This window comes from Danio rerio, chromosome 7 (assembly GCF_052040795.2).
Source record: "Danio rerio strain M-AB ecotype USA chromosome 7, GRCz13ab, whole genome shotgun sequence".
NCBI classification, from domain to species: domain Eukaryota; kingdom Metazoa; phylum Chordata; class Actinopteri; order Cypriniformes; family Danionidae; genus Danio; species Danio rerio.
In genome coordinates, this window is record NC_141027.1 from 43,632,040 (window position 1) to 43,655,719 (window position 23,680).

The 23,680-nt window shown below is 39.2% G+C and overlaps 8 non-coding genes across 8 annotated transcripts; all 8 read left to right on the plus strand.

Annotated features, from left to right (window-relative positions):
• Positions 1–14,320: 14,320 nt before the first annotated feature.
• Positions 14,321–14,392, plus strand: trnaw-cca (transfer RNA tryptophan (anticodon CCA)). The gene has a single exon. It is a non-coding gene; the product is annotated as a tRNA-Trp (tRNA).
• A 1,291-nt stretch (positions 14,393–15,683) lies between these two features.
• On the plus strand, positions 15,684–15,755 carry trnaw-cca (transfer RNA tryptophan (anticodon CCA)). The gene has a single exon. It is a non-coding gene; the product is annotated as a tRNA-Trp (tRNA).
• Positions 15,756–17,999: 2,244 nt separating this feature from the next.
• trnaw-cca (transfer RNA tryptophan (anticodon CCA)) lies at positions 18,000–18,071 on the plus strand. The gene has a single exon. It is a non-coding gene; the product is annotated as a tRNA-Trp (tRNA).
• A 931-nt stretch (positions 18,072–19,002) lies between these two features.
• Positions 19,003–19,074, plus strand: trnaw-cca (transfer RNA tryptophan (anticodon CCA)). Its single transcript has one exon. It is a non-coding gene; the product is annotated as a tRNA-Trp (tRNA).
• Positions 19,075–20,003: 929 nt separating this feature from the next.
• On the plus strand, positions 20,004–20,075 carry trnaw-cca (transfer RNA tryptophan (anticodon CCA)). Its single transcript has one exon. It is a non-coding gene; the product is annotated as a tRNA-Trp (tRNA).
• Positions 20,076–21,006: 931 nt separating this feature from the next.
• Positions 21,007–21,078, plus strand: trnaw-cca (transfer RNA tryptophan (anticodon CCA)). The gene has a single exon. It is a non-coding gene; the product is annotated as a tRNA-Trp (tRNA).
• A 929-nt stretch (positions 21,079–22,007) lies between these two features.
• On the plus strand, positions 22,008–22,079 carry trnaw-cca (transfer RNA tryptophan (anticodon CCA)). The gene has a single exon. It is a non-coding gene; the product is annotated as a tRNA-Trp (tRNA).
• A 931-nt stretch (positions 22,080–23,010) lies between these two features.
• trnaw-cca (transfer RNA tryptophan (anticodon CCA)) lies at positions 23,011–23,082 on the plus strand. Its single transcript has one exon. It is a non-coding gene; the product is annotated as a tRNA-Trp (tRNA).
• Positions 23,083–23,680: the final 598 nt, after the last annotated feature.

A 23,680-nucleotide genomic window follows, 5' to 3' on the forward strand; every position in this document is an offset into this window, starting at 1 on the left:
GATGGCCCAGTCCTTTGTGACTGGTCTACCGTTTACTGTGTGTCAGAAATAAGATGTCTATTCACATTAATTTCAGCTCCAGAGATTTCCTCAGTCCTGTAGGACAGAAATTATTATGCTAATTTTACCTATCAATTTAACTCCAAACCCAATTATGAAAACCTAGAAGACTTAAGAAAAGAATCTATGATTAATCAAAGATGATTTTCATGCCCATTTTGGCAGTAAAACTGGCTCTGTAATCAATCTCTGCCTCCTGCTTTCAGATAGAGCAGCATTTACTACACATAGTCATAGTTCACTGACAAGATAAACACAAGATTGTGGACAATTTTAATTGGTGTGATTCTAAAATAGATGTTGCATCATTTCTTAGTGATCTACTTGTGATCTAGTAGTGATCTACTAGTGTTGATGCTAATCTGAAAGCATGTTAAAAAAGCACACCTATTAACATGATTTTACTGAGAATCGTGATTTTCTTTTCTTTTTTGCTTAAAATCAAGATCATGATTTTCCCACGATGAAAAATAAAGGTTAATATGAGTAGGCTTTCATTATTTCTCAAACATATGGTAAGATAAACATTAACAATTTTAGGCGTATGTGTAGATTTACTGCTGGTTAAAATGGTAATTTTTTTATTGACTTGGAATGGTGGACTTGTCTTGAACAGACTTTAAATATGTCCTAGTTATCAATGCACAGTAAAGTGATAACATAAAAATACAACTATTCATAATTCTAATGTTGAATTATTTTGTTTGAGACATATTCTGTTCATTAAAGTTGACATCATTGGCGGACACATGCATTTCCTCTCTGTAGTAATCAAAGAATGCGCCAACTCCAGTCAGCTCATGCGTGATTATGCGGCCGCGAATACATCATTACATTAAGACAGAAATGACATTTTTGGTGAATTATGCCTTAGAAATACAGTATGTGACATTTTTTAACACCATTTGGAGGTGTCCATGTTGCTGAGCAATGTATATAAAACAATGTGAAGACTTGTGCGTCCGTCTTTGTGCTTTTCTCCTTAACTTGAAAATATAATAGGCTGAATTATATAAAAAAGCTGAATTAAGATCGTGTGGGGTCGAATCGAGATCGTAATCTTTTTTTCGATTAATCGTGCAGCCCTAGTTTGAAGTAAGTCATTTAGGCAATATGATTCTATTGTTTTTTTTAAATTACATTGAATCAATAAAAACAGTAAAATGATCTGCTCTTTTGATTTCTCGAGTATCTTTTTGTGGGGTACTTTCAGTGTCCGTATTAGACCCTTTGTCTGAGATTCACAACTGATCACATATGATCATATTTTCTTGACAAGATGTGCATGCGAATCACAACTTTTGCTGAATCATGATCTCTTTACTTCATATAAAATATTTGCTTACTCTTAGCATGTAAGGTCATTTCATTCATTTATTTACAGAAATGATCTGCTCTCAAAAGTTTGAGGAGAAAAGACCCATATTGAAAATCAATGTTCTTTAAACTGAGACAGCATCTTTCTCCAAATCCCTTCAAATAATCAAACAGCCTGCCAAGATGTTCAGAATAAAAAGTGGATCTTCTTGGCTTTGTGAATTATTATAGTAACTCAGCTTTACCATACTGAAAGGAGAGATAAACAGCAAGAATAAAAGCCTTTCCAAGAGAGTAAAGTTTAAATAATTGTTCAGAATCAAGACTGACAGGCGATTCAAGTCTGGCATTAATATGGAATGAATGTGACAGATTGTTTATTAAGGACTTGTCATTGTTTACTACTGAGGGCAGCTTTGTCTTGACTGAGTGCTGTTAGAGACGAGAGTTCAGAGCAGGTTCAGACAGCAGCCCTCCAGCTTTTCGCATGTTTATCGCTTAAGCCCTCTAGCTAAATCCTTACTCTAAACTGTCCATCCTCACAGAAGCGGTCCACTGTGAAAGATATAATCACATCTGCAAAATACCCCATTTTCAGCCTCCGAATTATCACCGATGTGAGGCTGACAATAGACAAAACAGCTTGAACCAAATCCCTGCTACATGGAAAACCAACAAACATCACAGCAGAGGGAAAAATTAATTGAGTCTTGTATAGCGCTCCAACAGATACAGCCCCTTTGGACAAGGTTAAAAATAGATATAGAAATCTCTGATTTTTAGCAGGTATCGGTCAGTGCTCTCATGTGTTATGCCTTGGTAAATGTTTACGAACAAGGGTACTTCAAAAACTGCAGCATACTGAAACTAATAGATGTAGAAGATGCCCTGAAGCGGGTGTGAACGCGCACCTGAAACTTGTAAATATATGCCAGTGGTCTCCCTACAACACAGGTGCCAATGAAATACATTCCACTCCATACCTTGACACGCTGCATCTTTCTTCTGGCTTATTCCACTAAAAATGCAACATGCAAAACCTGGAATCTCAGAAATGTGCGGCACATTGTAATTCCAGAGGGAAAATCCCATAAGAGTTTTATGAGTCTTGCTCATATTAGCTGTGAGGGAGAAAGGCTCAAAGCACCTGTTTTGTGTGTGTGTGTGTCTGTGCGCGTGTATTTATTCATTCCAACATCTTTCATCATATACAGCTGACAGTCATGACCATGGTGGACTGTAGACACCTGTGTTAGCAGGATCTGAGCTGAGAGGAAGAAGACCTTGGAGGCCAACAAATCATGCCAGTAAACTCAATAAAAACCAAGCCTGTGAAAGATTTATCCTCCAAAACAAAGGCTGGAATGGAATTGGTATGTGCTGACAACCTTGAGGGCCATGAAGGATCGCACCATAGAGAGCACACGTTTCATCTTCTATAGAGAGAGAAAGAAGTCTGGGGCTAGTTGTCACACGGGGAAGTTGTCACAAGAGCTTAACGTCTCAGTAACCGTAAGGATAAAAGTCCAAATGCACATAAGCTCATAGCTTTTGTGTTTTGTTATTGTTTTTGAGTATCTCATTCAAAAAATAATTGTTTAATTAGTATTTTAAGGGGCACCAATGATGAAAATCATATTTTGTAAGCAGTTTAGACAGAACCGTGGGTATGTATAGTGTGTCCATAGTCATGTTTGTGTGATATAAAGAAAATAAATGTTTTTTTTTTTCTGAGGTTAAAATTGGATCTGAATCCCTCCCATAGGAGTGCAGTTTCCATAGTAACATGTATAATTATGTGCGCAAAGCAACCAGGATTAAAAGATCTGTTCAGCTGTCTGTGATCATCAATCATCATCATCAAATGCGATCAAGAATGAGTGTTTTTGTGATGAATTACAGCGATTTAACTTTCTTTATCACCACAGCCACATGACAGTACAATTATAAAAAGAGGATGCTTCAATTCCAGTTTGTAGGCATTAAATCAGGTTTATCTTGTACATTAACATAACGGATATCCATGCAACAGTGGATATTAACGTGTATTCTGTCACATTTGCGTGTAAAAACAGTGGAAAGTTAAACGCGAGTGTTGTGTGTGTGTCTGTGAACTTTGTAACGACGTTTTGTGTGACTCATCGAAAAGCTTAAATTAACTCCACAACAAATACATTGAATAATCATTGGGAAAGTTCTTACGGTAGTATTTCTTGCAAATGTTACATGAGATCTGCTTCCTTCATGTCTGTCACTGTGCTGTTTATCTGACACAGCCGAGGCAGAGATTGAGGCACACACACACACACACACACACACACACATATATATATATATATATATATATATATATATATATATATATATATATATATATATATATATATATATATATATATATATACAGTTATTTATCTAAGCAACTGTGACATAGAACATGATGTCATGTCACGTGATGAACAAACAAAAATAAACAGTGGACATACTATAATTTAACAGATTGAACAGATCAAATATATAGTTTTTTAAAATATTTGTAAAGGATTGTTTAGGATTTATTTATTTGCCCTAAACAATTCTGTTTTGGAAACTGCTATTTTTGGGAAATTATTATTTCCATAACCTACCCAACATTTTATTGACCATATAAACCCTCAATAAAGCCACACTGCCATTAAATCAGTGAAGGGTAAAATGTGTATTGTAGATTCTAACTGAGATTGAGATTTGAGACAGTAATTTTTTTAGTAAGTCACATAGCTCAATTTAATATATTCTATTTCATAATTTAATTTATTTTCTTAGAGAAATGTTTTATTGTTATTATTGGTAAAGAAAGGTGATTTAAGTGACTTTGAACGTGACATGGTTGTTGGCACCAGACAGGCTTGTCTTTGTATTTCAGAAACTGTTCATCTACTGGAATTTTCACGCACAACCATCTGTAAGGTTTACAGAGAATGGTCTGAAAAGAGACGATATGCAGTGAGAGACAGTTCTGTGAGCGCAAATGCCTTGTTGATGCCAGAGGAGAATGGTCAGACTGGTTCGAGCTGGTAGAAAGGCAACAGTAACTCAAATAACCATTTGTTACAACCAAGGTATGGAGAAGAGCATCTCTGAAAGCACAACACGTCGAACATTAAAGCAGATGGGCTACAGCAGCAGAAGACCACACGGCTTCTTCCAGCAGTAAGTGTCATTAAGTGTGAATCATCTCAGACTGGTTTCTTGAACATGATAATAAGTTCACTTTACTAAAATGATCTCCACAGTCACCAGATCTCAATCCAATAGACCATCTTTTGCATATAATAGAACGGTATATTTGCATCATGGATGTGCAATCTGCAGCAACTGCGTGATGCTATCATATCAATATGGACCAAAATCTCTGAGGAATATTTCCAGTACCTTGTTGAATCTATGCCACGAAAGATTAAGGCAGATCTGATGGCAAAATTGGGTCCAACTTGGTACTAGTAGGTTGTACCTAATAAATTGGCCGGTGATTGTGTTTAAAGCTGATTTTAAAGAATCACATGACTGGAAAAGATTACTATGTTGTTTTATGTTACAGCTCATTTGAAATCGTAAGATGAATTCACACCATTTCTCAGTGTTACTTTTCAAGTAAATGCACTCTTGGTGAATGTAAAAGACTCTGAAACCCCAAAAACTTTAAAATGTCAGTGTGTGTACACAGAAAGATGAAGCACGGCCCCAGTCTATGACAGCCCACCAACCTGCAATATAAAACCCTTGACTGAGTAAACTTGTATGAGTTTGACTATAGCTTGAGCTCCTCGTCCTCCACAGTCCATCACTGCTCATCGGTGTGTAAGGGTGGGGTAAAGCAGACCTGCACCCCCCGAGGGAGGACAAGAGGAGAGCGGATGCTTCTCTGAATGAGAGAGATGGTGACAGGCAGTTGCCCCTCTCTCCGCATGACCTCCTCGGGCCTTTGAGTGTGAACGTGCTCTCCAGAGCCACATCCTCACCAACAAAAGCAGCGGGACTACTTTCCCCAAAGGGCACGCCACCAACAGCCCTCTGACATTCAAACATCTCTGGAGATGGAAAAAAACAAATCTAATAAATAAAGAAAAAATATATACAGGACTTACAGAAGCACTGGAATAGACTTGGCTAAACCTAAGGCTAAATCTCTACTTCTGCTGACCTTGAGTGTGGAAAAGGACCTGGAGGTGTGTGCTCTCTGAAAAGCTGGTCAGTATGGAGAGCACTGCATAACCTCTATATGAACTCAACTGTCCTCGTCCTCTCTTTAGGAGATTTTCCCCCTCATGTAACTATGTCGCACTTTTATACAATTGGTTAATGTCCTACTTTTTCAGTTGAATCGATTTAGTTTCATAAATCCACATAATATTGGATTTCTGAAATTATGGATGAAGTACATCCAGCCATCCTATTGTTAATCCCAGAATAAAGCCTGAAAGGCTTTTTAAAGCAAAGGTTTCATTCTGAAGGGCTTTATTCTGCAAAAACAACCACCTGGATGCAGTTTATGCTGCTTATTACATAGATACTTGGCACAATAGAAAAAAAAAATAGACACAAACCATGGATCTGAGGCATAATAGTTGATTCTGTAATTAAATCAAATGAAAATGACTGGTGCATGAACTAACCATATTATTTCGTCACAAGACGGCACCAAACAATCAATAAAAGTCAAAAATAATGGCGAGAAAAACAAGCATATAAATATGGATGTGAACGAATTCAAGGACGATCAAAATGATTTGAAGTACCCGGATGAGAATGGGCTATTAGTTTTTGCAGTTGTTATGTTAAAGATGAAGTACATCCAGGAGGTTGTTATCTCAGAATATATTCAGACAGGATTATCAGTAGTATTAATTCACTAGATGGTGCCAAACATTCAAAAACAGCAGCGTAAAGGACAAATAGATAAAAAATGTGGATACAAGTATGCGGGTGCAAACAAATTCACTGACGGTCAAGTTGATTTGGAGTACCCAGATGAGCCTATGTTATTCGGCAGTTGTTATTTGGGAATAACACATCTTAGAATGAATTGAGTAGACCTATACCAGACAGCCACGTAAGAATGTTGTGAATGACCAATGAAAATTAAGTATTACAGAGAGCTGTGTAATAAAATGGGATAAAAACAAAGTTTTATTGTACATCTCTAAACAAAAAGATTATTTAAAAATATTTTTTTATTTAATTAAAAATTAAGGTAATACCTTAGTGATTATATTATTTTTGAGTGTGTAATTTACAATATATATATATATATATATATATATATATATATATATATATATATATATATATATATATATATATATATATATATATATACGTTTTATATTTTATGTATACAAAAGTGAAATCAAGACTTTTGTTTTGAGTCATAATATACAATTTTGAATGCTATTGTTTTTTTTTTCCAAAAATGTATTCATATACACTACCAGTCAAAAGTTTGGGGGGTCATTTTTTTATTTAATTTTTTAAATAAAATTATTCAGTTCATCAAGGTGAAAGAAATTACTTGCTAAATACTTATTTATAAAATATTTATTTGTTACTTATTGTATGTGGTTTCAACAGAAATTATTATTCAGTCATTATTTATTTTAGTACTATTACCATTAATAAAATTAATAATAATAATAGGAATAATAATAATAAAAAAATAATAATAACAATAATAATAATCATAATAATCATAAATATTACAGTGATTTCTGAAGGATTATGTGACTCAATACTGGAGTAATGAAGAAAAAATTCATCTTTAAAAACAATGGAATAAGTTACTAAATTAAATTATAACATATATTAGATAATTATATAATAGTTATTTTATAGCACAATAACATACACAACACACTTTTACAATCTGTACTGTATTTTTGATTAAATAAATACAGCTTTAGTGAACAGGATAAGCTTATTTTAAAACATTTAAAAAACCTACTGACCACAAACTTTTGACCGGTAGTGTATATTGTTTTACCTTTTTAGCCTGAAAAAGCAAGTCAAAAAACTCTAACAGAATTGAAAAATATTACCCACTGCATGTACAGTACAGTACAGTACAGTCTGGCTGTGCGTGTGTGTTTTCCTCCAAGAAAAACAAAAAGTTCTAAGGACTTTCTTATTTCAAGGAATTTCATGCTGAGCTCTCACTTCCCACAGCCTTTATATTTGCGAAACTGTTCTTTGCAAAACCACCACCTCTCATAGTCTGCTCCTCAATTTGTTTGTTTATTTTCAGGTATTAGTATATGTGTTATAAACTGTACTGATTATTTTCTGAGTACTGATTGTTATTGACATTGTTTTATTTTTGTAGGTTTGATTTCATGCTTCATATTCAAATTCTACCTTCTATAAAAAAAAAAAAAACTTCTATATTTCACCAGAAAAGTGTAAAGTAGAACACGTTTTCTACTTTGAATTGCTACAAACAAACAAACAACCAAAAATATTGGACTTAATTGACTTTAATTGATAGGGCAAAAGCAACACGGTGGCTCAATGGTTAGCACTGCTGCCTCACAGCAAGAAGGTCGCTGGTTTGAGTCCCGGTGGGGTCAGTTTGTGGGGGCATTGCTGTGTGGAGTTTGCATGTTCTCCCTGTGTTCGTATAGGTTCCCTCCTGGTGTTGTTTTACCCCACAGCAAGACATGCAAAGGTGAATAAACTGAACTGGCTGTAGAGTATGTGTTTGCATGTGACAGTGTATGGGTGTTTTCCAGTACTGGGTTGATGATGAATAAAGGGAAGAAGCTGAAGGAAAATGAATGAATAAATGAGAAGGCAGGGCGACGCGGTGGCACAGTAGGTAGTGCTGTCGCCTCACAGCAAGAAAGTGGCTGGTTCGAGCCTTGGCTGGGTCAGTTGGCATTACTGTGTGGAGTTTGCATGTTCTCCCTGCGTTCGCGTGGGTTTCCTCTGTGTGCTCTGGTTTCCCCCACAGTCCAAAGACATGCGGTACAGGTTAATTGGGTAGGCTAAATTGTCCGTAATGTATGTGTGTAAATGAGTGTATGCGGATGTTTTCCAAATATGAGTTGCGGTTGGAAGGGCATGCGCTGTGTAAAAACGTGCTGGATAAGTTGGTGGTTCATACCACTGTGGCGACCCCAGATTAATAAAGGGACTAAGCCGGAAAAAAAATGAATGAATGAATGATAAGGCAAATATACTTTTTGTGTTTTAATAATTTGTTTGCATGTTTCTCTCTCTCTCTCTCTGTATGTGTGTGTGTATACGCATGCTCTACAAAGAGTAAAATATATATATATTTTTAATTATTAGTCATATAAATTTACAAAAAATGTATTGTAAAAGTATTGTTTCTACATATAGCTTATAGTTCGCTTATGAATTAACCTCAGTTGTGTAATAGTTTATACAAAATTTTTAGACATTGCATCCCAAAAAGAAATGTGCTAATGAAATCAGTTTCAACTTTTTCATTGTTCATTTTTGATCAATTGAAGAAATTTAAAACAGAATAATAAATTAAATCATGTATTTACAACTATGCATTATAAGTTATTATATATCTATCAAGACGCTAGTTTTATCAAATATTATAACATCAAACATTTAAAGCAGGAAAACTACTAACTCCATCCTCAGTACTGAGCAAGATGTCTTTGCTTATTTCATTTTCTCTTTTTTCCAAAATTTGCATATTACTTCTCTATTCTAGTTTTGCAGATGAGTTTAGAGAGTTTTAGTTTATTTAAAGAGCTCCTGCAGAGCTTTGCTAGGCAAACCAAATTTTATTTTTTATTTTACTTACCAAATTTTATGCCCTGCCATCTGGAAATAATTCTGTAGCTTTAATTTAATATGTGCAATAGAGGAAAGTAGAAATTTAATAAGTTTAAATGGAAAATAGAAAAAAAAAAAAAAACAGCGAGTGGCTGATTGCGATAAACTGCTCTCGATACAAGCTGAATTTCTATTTACTGTGTTTAATCAACATAATGTGCCACAAGGCCACATCACCACTCAATTGATATTTATTTTTATAATTTTCAGATGCATGGGGCACCATCGGTCCCAGAGTAACTGAGACTCATATCCATCTAAGCATCTCTTATCCGCTTCACAACCTTTATTTTCTTTGGGAAAGAAGAAGAAAGCTGAACGAAATGAGAGCAGGGCTAAATTATGCACAATGGGGATATCTATTTTCCTGTTTTCTTACGAGATAAGGCCCTGCTTTTTTCAGCTTTTGTTATTAACTGTGTTTGCCCATGGGATGATTAGTAAAACAAAGGATGTAGGAATGAAAACCTGCTCATAGTTCAAAACAAGTTTTTTTCTCTTTAAAGATTGGAGCCTACCTCAGGCTAAACTGGCCCCAGAAACAGCCAGCCTAAAACTTCTATAAGTTAACCAGACCTGTGACAAATTTAATCCACAGTTAATATGCATATCTGCAAGCAGGTCATGTTAAAAAAATTGCCATCTATGGATACAGTTAAAAATGAGTAATTACTGGGATCCTTCATTCATTCATTTAATTCATTCCATATCTGAATATATTATACATTAAAAATGATATAATGTTTATTAGAAATAAATTAAAATATAGATGTATAAGAAATGTACTATAAATATAGCATTACAATCTAGCAAAAGACTTTTGTTTTTAAACTCTCAGTTTGGGATAAAGTGGGATAGTACATCTATGTTGTTGTTATCATAGACTCAGAGCTCTATCTTCTGACTGGATAATATGTAGGTTAGTGTATGTTCAATCTGCTCCATTCAGCAGTTTTAATTTCTGATAGCTTTGCATTTAATTAAACTCTGTAATAAACTATAACATATTAATTCATGCTTCTCCTGTAGTAATATTGTGGCATTTTTATGCCACATGTGAAAGTGCCATTTCATACAAAATTTCTAACCAGTTCCAAGTCAGATTTAAACTGCTACTGTATGCACAACGCCGCATGAAGTCAGACCATATATATATATATATATATATATATATATATATATATATATATATGTGTGTGTGTGTGTGTGTGTGTGTGTGTGTGTGTGTGTGTGTGTGTGTGTGTGTAGAAAAAAACAGTTCAGGTACCAACATTCCTTAAAGTTAAAAAGAGATTTTCAGATTTTACATTAATATTCAGCAACGAAGCATTAAACTGAACAAATTTAGAGTGTACATTTCTTCTTCAAATAATCTTTAAAAAAATCTAAGAAAATGAAAATCACACACTTGATCAGCAGCAAATCTGCATATTAAATGTTAAAGAACAGTTAAAGAATCGTGTGACGATTTAAAACCACTCTCTCGTTTCAATGTCAAAACATTCCTAAAACAACTGAAAAACATACAACATATGGATAATGCTATCCAGAAATTCCCTTCAGAAATCTTGGACCTTCTTTTCTGTGGCAGGGGTTATTCTGTCACTCCTGAAACCACATGGGCACTTTTTAGTCACTCTTTGTTTAAAGCAGGGGTGTCAAACGTACGGCCCACAGGCCGGATCAGGCCAGCAAACAGGTTTTAGTGCTGCCCGCAACATGATTTTGTAAAATATAAAAATGAGCTGCAATTTTTCAATAAAGAAAGCTGCTGTTTCAATTGTGTCCACTGGATGGCAAAACTGCAGATGGTTAATTTTCAGCGATCCTGCAGGTGGCCCGCGAGAAGTAATGCACTTTCTCCTGTTCTGTGATGGATTACTTCAAACTTGGCTAAAAAAAAAACGCCTCATGATCACGTCTGCAACTAGTAGGCAACATGCAAGTCTGTTCATTCACGAACTATGCGTGAAGTGAAAGTCTCTCTTTGTTTATTATGCTGTGCAAACTATTTAATATATCTGCATAGTTGTCCAAATTAATGTCCTGTGAGAGTTTTATAACGGACTCATGCCCTTACAGGAGGATCTAGCGAGCCTCAACAGTGTTTATGCCGTAACTGGCCTATGAGCTTTAAGGCGCTCTGGCAGAGCTGTTCACTGTTCTTGTCAGCCATCTCCCAATAACATTCACCTGCAAACGACGAGTTTCAACAAATTTAGGTTGTTTTACTGTATTTTACATTTGTCTGTATATTTTTGAAGTATATATTTAATTTTAAATATATGTTCTGGGAGATCAGAAGGTTGTGTGTTCAAATCACGTCGGGGTCACAGGTGCTAAGCTTGGCCTAATTTATAAAGTAGTGGAAGGCACCATCTAGGAGTGCTTACGTTCAGCAACATCTAAGTCAGATTCCACGCTTTATGCTTGTGTCTGTTTTGTCGATGAGGACAGTGGACAGGACAATTGTTTGTAAACATGTGCAAGACACATCTAGGGGTCCGTTCTTCGTACCTCGCTTAAATGATCTAAGATGATTTGGCAGATCCTGGATCTTTTAATCTCGATAACTGATCTCTCGCTAATTTGGTTCTTCAAACAAGTTCGCGAATCAGATTAGAATGTCTGGATAAACTGATCTGAGATCGCTGTGTAGGAGTGCTTACGTTCAGCAACATCTAAGTCAGATTCCAAGTCTTGTGCTTACTTTATGCTTGTGTCTGGTTTGTCAATGAGGACAGTGGACAGGACCTCATGGGACACAAAAGTTGCGTGTCTGAATCCACATCTCAACGTTGCGTGTTTACGTCACCCCAGGGTCACAAGGATTGACTTTAGCAATTGTTTACAAAGTTGTGGTAGGCACCTTTTAGCTGTGCTCTTGTTCAGACACTTTTAGGTCAAATTCCAAGCCTTGCGCTCAGGTTATGCTCCCTGTCTAGCTTGACGATGAGTACTCTGATAAGGACCCCATGGTGTAGCTATTTTGTGTCTGTCCACCGTTTAAAAGGTTGCGTGTTTAAACCTTGACGGGATCACGGACGTTGAGTTCATAAATTTTTTTTTTTAAGTTTTGGAAGGCAAAGTTTATGATTTTAGGAATTCAAATTCCTAGCCTTGAGCTCAGCTTTTGCTCGTGCCCAGCTGGCTTTTAAAGACTTTGAGAAGGACCCTAAGCCGCAAAGGCAGTCTGTCTGACTCTAGATCAGAAGAGTGCGCGTGTAAATCATGCCGGGGCGTTAGGCTTAGCATTTTATTTTAAGTAGAGTAAGAAACCTTCCAGGAGTGCCTACATTCAACCACTTTTAACTCAAATTCCCAGCACTGTGCTTACCACATGCTTGAGCCTGGCTTGTCGATGAGGACTGTGGACAGGACCTTGTGGGACAAAAATGTGGTCCGTCTGACTCCAGGTCTAAAGAGCGCATGTACAAGTCATGTGGAGGTCACGTTGATTGAGTTTAGCGATAATTTGTAAAGTTAAGGAAGTCACCTTTTACGCGTGCTGCGATTCAGCTACTTTCAAGCAGAACTCCTAGCCTTGAACTCAGATTATGCTCAAGCCAAACCTGGCTGTGAAGCACTTTGGAAAGCATATTTCAGGGCAAAGACAGTGCCTCTACATCCAGATCAGATGCTCGTCAATTCAAATGGCCTCGCGGGCACAAGCATTGAGCTAACCAATTGTTTGTAAACATGTGCAAGGCACATCTAGGAGTGCTTGCTTTCAGCCGTTTTAAGTAAAATTCCCAGCCATGTGCTTACTATACGCTCGAGTCTTGCTTGTCGATGGGGATGGTGGAAAGGAGCTCGTGCGACAAAACAATTGGCGCGTTTGTCTACAGATCCGAAGGTTGAGTTTAGCAGTGGTTTGTAAAAACGTGGAAGGCCCCTTTTAGGTGTGCTTGAATTCAGCCACCTTCAAATCAAACTGCAAGCCTTGAGCTCTGTTTATGCTTGTGTCTAGCTTGCCGTTGAGGACTGTGATAAGGACCTCATGGTTTTTGGTAAAAATTTGCGGATTTCTGCGGAATTATTTTGGGAGTATCCAGCGGAGTATCATAACCTACACTTTAATATATTACATAAAAAGTAATAAATTACTGAATAAAAACTGAATAAATTCAGATTTACACATTTACTCTAGTAAATAAACAAAATTTATAATGGGCTAAAAATCTGCATAAATCTGCTAAATTCTGCAGAAAATCTGCGGAAAATCTGCGGAATTCTGTGCGCGCAGATTCCGTGTGGGCCTAATCATGTGTGTTATTGTATAGTGTTATATGGTGGTGTATCTTTTAGTTATAAGGACTCATCATCTTCCAATAGCGCAAGGGTTAATCACTCACCTTTCACGCCAGTGACCCGGGTTCTATCCTAGAGTGAATCAAGTGCGTATCTCTATAGAATGTATGTGTATAAAATGTATCGTGTGAATTAGTATGGAATGTATTGTGTGTGTATTTGTATACAATATAACATTTGTATTTGTATAATGTATAGTATATATATATATATAATGTATTGTCTGTGTTTCTGTAGATGTTTAAAATGGATTGTGTATATGTGTAGAATGTATCGTGTGTACATGTATAGAATATATTGTATATATACAGAATGTATTGTGTGTGTGTTTCTGTATATGTATAGAATGTATTGTGTGTATTTGTACAGAATATATGTATCCTGTGAGTACATGTATAGAAAGTATTGTGTTTGTATAGAAAGTATCGTGTGTGTATAGAATGTATCATATGTGTTTCTGTATGGTGTTATAAAGGTTCATCAACTTCTAGTAGCTCAGTGGTTAATCACTCACCTTTCATGCCAGAGGCCCTCGTGGAACAAAACAATTGGCGCGTCTGTCTCCAGATCCAAAGGTTGAGTATAGCAGTGGTTTGTAAAAACGTGGAAGGCCCCTTTTAGGTGTGCTTGAATTCAGCCACCTTCACGTCAAACTTATGCTTGTGTCTAGCTTGCCATTGAGGACTGTGATAAGGACCTCATGGTGCAGCGGTAGTGGATTTCCTAGCTTTGTGCTCAGTTTATGCTTGTGTCTAGCTTATTGTTGGGCACATTCACACAGGACCTTGTGGCGCAACGGTTGCGCGTCTGACTCCAGATCAGAAGATTGCGTGTTCAAATCATGTCAGGGTCACAGGTGCTAAGCTTGGCCTGATTTATGAAGTAGTGGAAGGCACCATCTAGGAGTGCTTATGTTCAGCATCATCTAAGTCAGATTCCAAGTCTTGTGCTTACTTTATGCTTATGTCTGGTTTGTCAATGAGGACAGTGGACAGGACCTCATGGGACATAAAAGTAGCGTGTCTGACTCTACATCTCAACGTTGCGTGTTTACGTCACCCCAGGGTCACAAGGATTGACTTTAGCAATTGTTTGCAAAGTTATGGGAGGCACCTTTTAGCTATGCTCACGTTCAGACACTTTTAAGTCAAATTCCAAGCCTTGCGCTCAGGTTATGCTCCCTGTCTAGCTTGACAATGAGGACTCTGATAAGGACTCTGTGGTGTAGCTGTTTTGCGTCTGTCCCCCATTCAAAAGGTTGCATGTTTAAACCTTGACGAGATCACGGACGTTGAGTTCATCAGTTTATTTTTAAAGTTGTGGAAGGCAAAGTTTACGAGTGCTCAGTTTTGTATCTTTTAGTTATAAAGATTCATCATCTTCCAATAGCGCAAGGGTTAATCACTCACCTTTCACGCCGGTGACCCGGGTTCTATCCTAGAGTGAATCAAGTGTGTTTCTCTATAGAATGTATGTTTATAAAATGTATCATGTGAATTAGTATGGAATGTATTGTGTGTGTATTTGTATACAATATAACATTTGTATTTGTATAATGTATAGTATATATATATATATATATATATATATATATATAATGTATTGTCTGTGTTTCTGTAGATGTTTAAAATGGATTGTGTATATGTGTAGAATGTATCGTGTGTACATGTATAGAATATATCGTATATATACAGAATGTATTGTGTGTGTGTTTCTGTATATGTATAGAATGTATTGTGTGTGTATTTGTACAGAATATATGTATTGTGTGAGTACATGTATAGAAAGTATCGTGTGTATAGAATGTATCATATGTGTTTCTGTATGGTGTTATAAAGGTTCATTAACTTCTAGTAGCTCAGTGGTTAATCACTCACCTTTCATGCCAGAGGCCCTCGTGAAACAAAACAATTGGCGCGTCTGTCTCCAGATCCAAAGGTTGAGTATAGCAGTGGTTTGTAAAAACGTGGAAGGCCCCTTTCAGGTGTGCTTGAATTCAGCCACCTTCACGTCAAACTTATGCTTGTGTCTAGCTTGCCTTTGAGGACTGTGATAAGGACCTCATGGTGCAGCGGTAGTCGATTTCCTAGCTTTGTGCTCAGTTTATGCTTGTGTCTAGCTTATTGTTGGGCACATTCACACAGGACCTTGTGGCGCAACGGTAGCGCGTCTGACACCAGATCAGAAGGTTGCGTGTTCAAATCACGTCAGGGTCACAGGTGCTAAGCTTGGCCTGGTTTATGAAGTAGTGGAAGGCACCATCTAGGAGTGCTTATGTTCAGCAACATCTAAGTCAGATTCCAAGTCTTGTGCTTACTTTATGCTTATGTCTGGTTTGTCAATGAGGACAGTGGACAGGACCTCATGGGACATAAAAGTAGCGTGTCTGACTCCACATCTCAACGTTGCGTGTTTACGTCACCCCAGGGTCACAAGGATTGACTTTAGCAATTGTTTGCAAAGTTATGGGAGGCACCTTTTAGCTATGCTCACGTTCAGACACTTTTAAGTCAAACTCCAAGCCTTGCGCTCAGGTTATGCTCCCTGTCTAGCTTGACAACGAGGACTCTGATAAGGACTCTGTGGTGTAGCTGTTTTGCGTCTGCCCCCCATTCAAAAGGTTGCATGTTTAAACCTTGACGAGATCACGGACGTTGAGTTCATCAGTTTATTTTTAAAGTTGTGGAAGGCAAAGTTTACGAGTGCTCAGTTTTAGCCACTGCTAAGACAAATTTCCGTTTTTGTTCTCAATTTATGTTTGTGGCTTGTTTGTCGACAGCGGCTGTGAGCTGAGACCTTTTGCGCAATGGTAGCGCATCTGACTCCAGATCAGAAGGTTGTGTGTTCAAATCACGTCAGGTTCAGAGATTTAAGGCTTGACTGTCTTTAAGGTTGTGGAAGGCGCCTTTTTGGAGTGCTTGTGTAAAAGTAGTGGAAGGCACCATCTAGGAGTGCTTACGTTCAGCAACATCTAAATCAGATTCCAAGCCTTATGCTTGTGTCTGTTTTGTCGATGAGAACAGTGGACAGGACAATTGTTTGTAAACATGTGCATGGCACATCTAGGAGTGCTTGCTTTCAGCTGTTTTAAGTCAAATTCCCAGCCCTGTGCTTACTATACGCTCGAGTCTTGCTTGTTGATGGGAAAGGTGGACAGGAGCTCGTGGGAAAAAACAATTGCCGCCTCTGTCTCCAGATCCGAAGGTCGTAAATTCAAATGAGGTGCCAAAGGTTGAGATTAGCAGAGGTTTGTAAAAACGTGGAAGGCCCCTTTCAGGTGTGCTTGAATTCAGCCACCTTCAAGTCAAATTGCAAGCCTTGAGCTCTGTTTATGCTTGTGTCTAGCTTGCCGTTGAGGACTGTGATAAGGACCTCATGGTTTTTGGTAAAAATTTGCGGATATCTGCAGAATTATTTTGGGAGTATCCAGCGGAGTATCATAACCTACACTTTAATATATTACATAAAAAGTAATAAATTACTGAATAAAAACTGAATAAATTCAGATTTACACATTTACTCCAGTAAATAAACAAAATTTATAATGGGCTAAAAATCTGCACAAATCTGCTAAATTCTGCAGAAAATCTGCAGAATTCTGTGCGCGCAGATTCCGTGTGGCCCTAATCATGTGTGTTATTGTATAGTGTTTTATGGTGGTGTATCTTTTAGTTATAAGGATTCATCATCTTCCAATAGCGCAAGGGTTAATCACTCACCTTTCATGCCGGTGACCCGGGTTCTATCCTAGAGTGAATCAAGTGTGTATCTCTATAGAATGTATGTTTATAAAATGTATCATGTGAATTAGTATGGAATGTATTGTGTGTGTATTTGTATACAATATAACATTTGTATTTGTATAATGTATAGTATATATATATATATATAATGTATTGTCTGTGTTTCTGTAGATGTTTAAAATGGATTGTGTATATGTGTAGAATGTATCGTGTGTACATGTATAGAATATATCGTGTATATATACAGAATGTATTGTGTGTGTGTTTCTGTATATGTATAGAATGTATTGTGTGTGTATTTGTACAGAATATATGTATCGTGTGAGTACATGTATAGAAAGTATAGTGTTTGTATAGAAAGTATCGTGTGTATAGAATGTATCATATGTGTTTCTGTATGGTGTTATAAAGGTTCATCAACTTCTAGTAGCTCAGTGGTTAATCAGTCACCTTTCATGCCAGAGGCCCTCGTGGAACAAAACAATTGGCGCGTCTGTCTCCAGATCCAAAGGTTGAGTATAGCAGTGGTTTGTAAAAACGTGGAAGGCCCCTTTCAAGTGTGCTTGAATTCAGCCACCTTTACGTCAAACTTATGCTTGTGTCTAGCTTGCCTTTGAGGACTGTGATAAGGACCTCATGGTGCAGCGGTAGTCGATTTCCTAGCTTTGTGCTCAGTTTATGCTTGTGTCTAGCTTATTGTTGGGCACATTCACACAGGACCTTGTGGCGCAACGGTAGCGCGTCTGACTCCAGATCAGAAGGTTGCGTTTCCAAATCACGTCAGGGTCACAGGTGCTAAGCTTGTCCTGATTTATGAAGTAGTGGAAGGCACCATCTAGGAGTGCTTATGTTCAGCAACATCTAAGTCAGATTCCAAGTCTTGTGCTTACTTTATGCTTATGTCTGGTTTGTCAATGAGGACAGTGGACAGGACCTCATGGGACATAAAAGTAGCGTGTCTGACTCCACATCTCAACGTTGCGTGTTTACGTCACCCCAGGGTCACAAGGATTGACTTTAGCAATTGTTTGCAAAGTTATGGGAGGCACCTTTTAGCTATGCTCACGTTCAGACACTTTTAAGTCAAATTCCAAGCCTTGCGCTCAGGTTATGCTCCCTGTCTAGCTTGACAACGAGGACTCTGATAAGGACTCTGTGGTGTAGCTGTTTTGCGTCTGTCCCCCATTCAAAAGGTTGCATGTTTAAACCTTGACGAGATCACGGACGTTGAGTTCATCAGTTTATTTTTAAAGTTGTGGAAGGCAAAGTTTACGAGTGCTCAGTTTTAGCCACTGCTAAGACAAATTTCCGTTTTTGTTCTCAATTTATGTTTGTGGCTTGTTTGTCGACAGCGGCTGTGAGCTGGGACCTTTTGCGCAATGGTAGCGCATCTGACTCCAGATCAGAAGGTTGTGTTCATCAACTTCTAGTAGCTCAGTGGTTAATCACTCACCTTTCATGCCAGAGGCCCTCGTGAAACAAAACAATTGGCGCGTCTGTCTCCAGATCCAAAGGTTGAGTATAGCAGTGGTTTGTAAAAACGTGGAAGGCCCCTTTCAGGTGTGCTTGAATTCAGCCACCTTCACGTCAAACTTATGCTTGTGTCTAGCTTGCCTTTGAGGACTGTGATAAGGACCTCATGGTGCAGCGGTAGTGGATTTCCTAGTTTTTTGCTCAGTTTATGCTTGTGTCTAGCTTATTGTTGGGCATATTCACACAGGACCTTGTGGTGCAACGGTAGCGCGTCAGACTCCAGATCAGAAGGTTGCGTGTTCAAATCACGTCAGGGTCACAGGTGCTAAGCTTGGCCTGATTTATGAAGTAGTGGAAGGCACCATCTAGGAGTGCTTATGTTCAGCAACATCTAAGTCAGATTCCAAGTCTTGTGCTTACTTTATGCTTATGTCTGGTTTGTCAATGAGGACAGTGGACAGGACCTCATGGGACATAAAAGTAGCGTGTCTGACTCCACATCTCAACGTTGCGTGTTTACGTCACCCCAGGGTCACAAGGATTGACTTTAGCAATTGTTTGCAAAGTTATGGGAGGCACCTTTTAGCTATGCTCACGTTCAGACACTTTTAAGTCAAACTCCAAGCCTTGCGCTCAGGTTATGCTCCCTGTCTAGCTTGACAACGAGGACTCTGATAAGGACTCTGTGGTGTAGCTGTTTTGCGTCTGTCCCCCATTCAAAAGGTTGCATGTTTAAACCTTGACGAGATCACGGACGTTGAGTTCATCAGTTTATTTTTAAAGTTGTGGAAGGCAAAGTTTACGAGTGCTCAGTTTTAGCCACTGCTAAGACAAATTTCCGTTTTTGTTCATTTTATGTTTCTGGCTTGTTTGTCGACAGCGGCTGTGAGCTGGGACCTTTTGCGCAATGGTAGCGCATCTGACTCCAGATCAGAAGGTTGTGTTCATCAACTTCTAGTAGCTCAGTGGTTAATCACTCACCTTTCATGCCAGAGGCCCTCGTGGAACAAAACAATTGGCGCGTCTGTCTCCAGATCCAAAGGTTGAGTATAGCAGTGGTTTATAAAAGCGTGGAAGGCCCCTTTCAGGTGTGCTTGAATTCAGCCACCTTCACGTCAAACTTATGCTTGTGTCTAGCTTGCCATTGAGGACTGTGATAAGGACCTCATGGTGCAGCGGTAGTGGATTTCCTAGCTTTGTGCTCAGTTTATGCTTGTGTCTAGCTTATTGTTGGGCACATTCACACAGGACCTTGTGGCGCAACGGTAGCGCGTCTGACTCCAGATCAGAAGGATGCGTGTTCAAATCACGTCAGGGTCACAGGTGCTAAGCTTGGCCTGATTTATGAAGTAGTGGAAGGCACCATCTAGGAGTGCTTATGTTCAGCAACATCTAAGTCAGATTCCAAGTCTTGTGCTTACTTTATGCTTATGTCTGGTTTGTCAATGAGGACAGTGGACAGGACCTCATGGGACATAAAAGTAGCGTGTCTGACTCCACATCTCAACGTTGCGTGTTTACGTCACCCCAGGGTCACAAGGATTGACTTTAGCAATTGTTTGCAAAGTTATGGGAGGCACCTTTTAGCTATGCTCACGTTCAGACACTTTTAAGTCAAACTCCAAGCCTTGCGCTCAGGTTATGCTCCCTGTCTAGCTTGACAACGAGGACTCTGATAAGGACTCTGTGGTGTAGCTGTTTTGCGTCTGCCCCCCATTCAAAAGGTTGCATGTTTAAACCTTGACGAGATCACGGACGTTGAGTTCATCAGTTTATTTTTAAAGTTGTGGAAGGCAAAGTTTACGAGTGCTCAGTTTTAGCCACTGCTAAGACAAATTTCCGTTTTTGTTCTCAATTTATGTTTGTGGCTTGTTTGTCGACAGCGGCTGTGAGCTGAGACCTTTTGCGCAATGGTAGCGCATCTGACTCCAGATCAGAAGGTTGTGTTCATCAACTTCTAGTAGCTCAGTGGTTAATCACTCACCTTTCATGCCAGAGGCCCTCGTGGAACAAAACAATTGGCGCGTCTGTCTCCAGATCCAAAGGTTGAGTATAGCAGTGGTTTATAAAAGCGTGGAAGGCCCCTTTCAGGTGTGCTTGAATTCAGCCACCTTCACGTCAAACTTATGCTTGTGTCTAGCTTGCCATTGAGGACTGTGATAAGGACCTCATGGTGCAGCGGTAGTGGATTTCCTAGCTTTGTGCTCAGTTTATGCTTGTGTCTAGCTTATTGTTGGGCACATTCACACAGGACCTTGTGGCGCAACGGTAGCGCGTCTGACTCCAGATCAGAAGGATGCGTGTTCAAATCACGTCAGGGTCACAGGTGCTAAGCTTGGCCTGATTTATGAAGTAGTGGAAGGCACCATCTAGGAGTGCTTATGTTCAGCAACATCTAAGTCAGATTCCAAGTCTTGTGCTTACTTTATGCTTATGTCTGGTTTGTCAATGAGGACAGTGGACAGGACCTCATGGGACATAAAAGTAGCGTGTCTGACTCCACATCTCAACGTTGCGTGTTTACGTCACCCCAGGGTCACAAGGATTGACTTTAGCAATTGTTTGCAAAGTTATGGGAGGCACCTTTTAGCTATGCTCACGTTCAGACACTTTTAAGTCAAACTGCAAGCCTTGCGCTCAGGTTATGCTCCCTGTCTAGCTTGACAACGAGGACTCTGATAAGGACTCTGTGGTGTAGCTGTTTTGCGTCTGTCCCCCATTCAAAAGGTTGCATGTTTAAACCTTGACGAGATCACGGACGTTGAGTTCATCAGTTTATTTTTAAAGTTGTGGAAGGCAAAGTTTACGAGTGCTCAGTTTTAGCCACTGCTAAGACAAATTTCCGTTTTTGTTCATTTTATGTTTCTGGCTTGTTTGTCGACAGCGGCTGTGAGCTGGGACCTTTTGCGCAATGGTAGCGCATCTGACTCCAGATCAGAAGGTTGTGTTCATCAACTTCTAGTAGCTCAGTGGTTAATCACTCACCTTTCATGCCAGAGGCCCTCGTGGAACAAAACAATTGGCGCGTCTGTCTCCAGATCCAAAGGTTGAGTATAGCAGTGGTTTGTAAAAGCGTGGAAGGCCCCTTTCAGGTGTGCTTGAATTCAGCCACCTTCACGTCAAACTTATGCTTGTGTCTAGCTTGCCTTTGAGGACTGTGATAAGGACCTCATGGTGCAGCGGTAGTCGATTTCCTAGCTTTGTGCTCAGTTTATGCTTGTGTCTAGCTTATTGTTGGGCACATTCACACAGGACCTTGTGGCGCAACGGTAGCGCGTCTGACTCCAGATCAGAAGGTTGTGTGTTCAAATCACGTCAGGGTCACAGGTGCTAAGCTTGGCCTGATTTATGAAGTAGTGGAAGGCACCATCTAGGAGTGCTTATGTTCAGCAACATCTAAGTCAGATTCCAAGTCTTGTGCTTACTTTATGCTTATGTCTGGTTTGTCAATGAGGACAGTGGACAGGACCTCATGGGACATAAAAGTAGCGTGTCTGACTCCACATCTCAACGTTGCGTGTTTACGTCACCCCAGGGTCACAAGGATTGACTTTAGCAATTGTTTGCAAAGTTATGGGAGGCACCTTTTAGCTATGCTCACGTTCAGACACTTTTAAGTCAAACTCCAAGCCTTGCGCTCAGGTTATGCTCCCTGTCTAGCTTGACAACGAGGACTCTGATAAGGACTCTGTGGTGTAGCTGTTTTGCGTCTGTCCCCCATTCAAAAGGTTGCATGTTTAAACCTTGACGAGATCACGGACGTTGAGTTCATCAGTTTATTTTTAAAGTTGTGGAAGGCAAAGTTTACGAGTGCTCAGTTTTAGCCACTGCTAAGACAAATTTCCGTTTTTGTTCTCAATTTATGTTTGTGGCTTGTTTGTCGACAGCGGCTGTGAACTGGGACCTTTTGCGCAATGGTAGCGCATCTGACTCCAGATCAGAAGGTTGTGTTCATCAACTTCTAGTAGCTCAGTGGTTAATCACTCACCTTTCATGCCAGAGGCCCTCGTGAAACAAAACAATTGGCGCGTCTGTCTCCAGATCCAAAGGTTGAGTATAGCAGTGGTTTGTAAAAACGTGGAAGGCCCCTTTCAGGTGTGCTTGAATTCAGCCACCTTCACGTCAAACTTATGCTTGTGTCTAGCTTGCCTTTGAGGACTGTGATAAGGACCTCATGGTGCAGCGGTAGTGGATTTCCTAGTTTTTTGCTCAGTTTATGCTTGTGTCTAGCTTATTGTTGGGCATATTCACACAGGACCTTGTGGCGCAACGGTAGCGCGTCTGACTCCAGATCAGAAGGTTGCGTGTTCAAATCACGTCAGGGTCACAGGTGCTAAGCTTGGCCTGATTTATGAAGTAGTGGAAGGCACCATCTAGGAGTGCTTATGTTCAGCAACATCTAAGTCAGATTCCAAGTCTTGTGCTTGCTTATGTCTGGTTTGTCAATGAGGACAGTGGACAGGACCTCATGGGACATAAAAGTAGCGTGTCTGACTCCACATCTCAACGTTGCGTGTTTACGTCACCCCAGGGTCACAAGGATTGACTTTAGCAATTGTTTGCAAAGTTATGGGAGGCACCTTTTAGCTATGCTCACGTTCAGACACTTTTAAGTCAAACTCCAAGCCTTGCGCTCAGGTTATGCTCCCTGTCTAGCTTGACAACGAGGACTCTGATAAGGACTCTGTGGTGTAGCTGTTTTGCGTCTGTCCCCCATTCAAAAGGTTGCATGTTTAAACCTTGACGAGATCACGGACGTTGAGTTCATCAGTTTATTTTTAAAGTTGTGGAAGGCAAAGTTTACGAGTGCTCAGTTTTAGCCACTGCTAAGACAAATTTCCGTTTTTGTTCATTTTATGTTTCTGGCTTGTTTGTCGACAGCGGCTGTGAGCTGGGACCTTTTGCGCAATGGTAGCGCATCTGAC